The sequence below is a fragment of the Clinocottus analis genome, unplaced genomic scaffold, assembly GCF_023055335.1.
Source record: "Clinocottus analis isolate CAN_PGR_092001 unplaced genomic scaffold, fCliAna1.0.p SCAF_9, whole genome shotgun sequence".
In the NCBI taxonomy this organism is placed as follows: Eukaryota; Metazoa; Chordata; class Actinopteri; order Perciformes; family Cottidae; genus Clinocottus; species Clinocottus analis.
Genome location: NW_027176251.1, coordinates 19,258,331 through 19,261,354, shown reverse-complemented (window position 1 = coordinate 19,261,354; position 3,024 = coordinate 19,258,331).

The following is a 3,024-nucleotide window of genomic DNA, read 5'->3' as shown; positions in this document are numbered from 1 at the left end:
GATGAGTCTGTTTGCATTTTCAGATGATCAATTTGACAGAGACTAAATAAACAGATTGAGCCAGACACCACTGCACCGAGAAACGTCATCCATCAGCGGGCACAATTGCTTTCTTTGGCGTGTCGCAGGTAAGACACACTCCATCACCTTCCAGAGAAAGAGAGAAAGAGCAGTCACACTATCAACTTCAGGCTGGTACACCCACAACACACTGCCTGATACTGGCTGGGATACGGGTAGAGTACACAATCAAAGCAAGATTTGTGTCATTAATTAGATCGGAATTAAAAAAGATTCAAATATGAGACATTGAGCCAAATGCAGGTTTCCCAAAGGATTTATATGTTGAAACCATTACATGAGGCCTTATATTAAAGTGGCCATTTGCCTTAAATTATCAGGAGGCTAATTTTACAATAGTGGCCTTAAGGCTTGGGATGTTAGTCGTTAGCTGGTTGTTCAAAAGTCAAACCTGAGTTTTCCAGTTTCAACGTGTGATTTCTTAGCCACCATGCCCATAATAAGGTATTAGTCGATTACAAGTTGGCATGAAGTGACTTTGGGCTCTTCCATGTTCCATATGAGTTCATAATGACTACATTAGCAGCGCCTTTATTTCCTTAAATTGGGCGAACAATATCATAATACTTGATATTGGAATCGTATTGGATCAAGCGAATAAATTAGGCCAGATACATATCCATAAAAAGGGCAGACTATCTGAGTTGAAACTAAACTGACATCCTCTTGATCAAAATCACCGATCAGATTTGAGCAATGTCCTTCTAACAGACAGAAACATGATGTGTTAAGTCCAATTAACCTGAGCTGCATGTCTTTGGACTATATGGAAGGAAACCAGGGAACCTGGAGAGATCCCACGTCTGCACAGGGAGAACATGCAAACTCCACACAGAAGGACTGCCCAGACTGGGATCCCAGACCCTTTTTTCTGGGAGACGAGAGTGCTAGCCACTTCACCACTGTGCAGCCGCCTATACATTCAAATGAGGCAAATCCTGTGATAATATTAGTGGTGTGGTTTCCAGTTGAGCTGCAATCGAATACTAAGAAAAGCGTCTTTATTATCCAAAACAATATATATATATATTTTTTTACCATTAAAGGTTCACGTTTTTTGATGAACAGGGTGACAACATTGTGTATATGTATACCAACATTCAGCTACAGACAGGTGACAAAAGACAGGACAAAGAATCAGATTAAATCCAACCGGAGATGCTTTCTTACAAAGATACACATGCTCTGAATAGTTTGATGAGTGTGAAAATTATGTAAATCGAATCCTATGGCCTTCTCCACATAATGTGCTCCCTACCACCTTTTATCAAATGTGGTGAACTTTTCTGAAGATGCTTTTTAAAAGCAAACTCTGAAGATTATTCTTTTTGAAAATTAGAACTGTACAACTAAGGTATGAAAAGAAAAACACAAAAAAAAACAAAAGAAAGCTTGAGATGGATGGGGACAGGTGTGTGTGTGTGTGTGTGTGTGTGTGTGTGTGTGTGTGTGTGTGTGTGTGTGTGTGTGTGTGTGTGTGTGTGTATTGCTGCTTGAGTCGAAACGTATTGTGTTCAATAAAGCTTGACAGGCCCAGCAAGCCAACATGTAAGCACAAAAGGCACCAGATACAGAATAAACCCATTGTTTGCATCTGAATGCATTAGAATTAGGTCAAATAAAGAGCAAGGCCACTTGAGCATATGTATGCTTTTAAAAAACTTTGAGGGAAACTCAGCTCCTACTAATAATAATATTGACAACATAACATCTTTTAAAGTTTCCAATGAGGTGCCATGGAGCTGGGGAACCAGCCTGTTCTCATACTTAGGTTATCAAAAACATACTTTGTTTAATATACGAAGCATTACATAAACTCTATAAGCAAGTTCTTCTTGCGAGCCTCCTGGTGTTGAGGACTGTAAAAGTGAACAGAAAAGGAAAGGAGAGCAGTTAGAGGAAATGAGGGCTTGCCGTTCTTATTAACAACAGATGGTGCATCCCATAAGTAGAGTAATGTGTCTGTAACCAGCAAAATTTCTTAACAACCTGGATCCTCTCTTGCCGTAATCCCCTTGTTCAGCGACAAACCGGCGAACAACCAGAGCATTCAGGAGATAGTTGTCGGAGGCACGCACGACATTGAGGAACTGTGAAGTTCTGAGTTATTGAGTGAGAACAACACAGGAGATCATTCCTGCTGGTGTCTCATCACCACTTTGTTGCTAAGTGGTGGACTGGGAACCTGCTGAGGTCTATTGATGCTCCTGCGAACTGTAATCATTCACAGCTGAACACACTGTCTTTCTGCCTTGCACCCACCCTGCCCCCCTGGTTCAAACCTGAACCCCACTTTAGAAACTCTTAAAAAACCCAACTAGAGCAACTCTCCAACAAAACCGAACTCACAGTACACACCCTGGCTAACAAGGAATACAATCAGCAATACAAACTGTCTCTCAATACTGCATGTTCCACCTTCTACTCTGGCACCATCCACTCCGTTTCTTCCAACCAAGGTCCTCTTCTCCACAGTAAATAAGCTTCCAAACCTATCGACAATCATTCACACTACTCGACAGTTGCACAATACAACTCCTTCTTGACTTTCTACAATACCAAAATTGAAATATCTACAATCAATTGACCACCCCACGACCCAGCACCGACCCTAGATCTGTCAATCCTTCACTATACGACCGGTCACTCTTTCACTTCTCCCTAATATTCCATTCACGTCTTAATAAATAACTATTACGAAGACTTTAACCTGCGATCTGGACCCCATCCCTTCCACTTTAGTTATAGCTTGTCTCCCGACCTTCCCCCCCATCCTCCTCTCTGTCATTAACTCCTCCCCTGTGTACTGGTTTTGTCCCACTCAAACTCGCCTCAGTCACACTCATCCTCAAAAGGCCTTGCCTGGACGCTGACATCCTCAACAACACCTGACCCATCTTGAATCTTTTTTTTCTGTCTAAAATACTGGAACACACTGTTGCC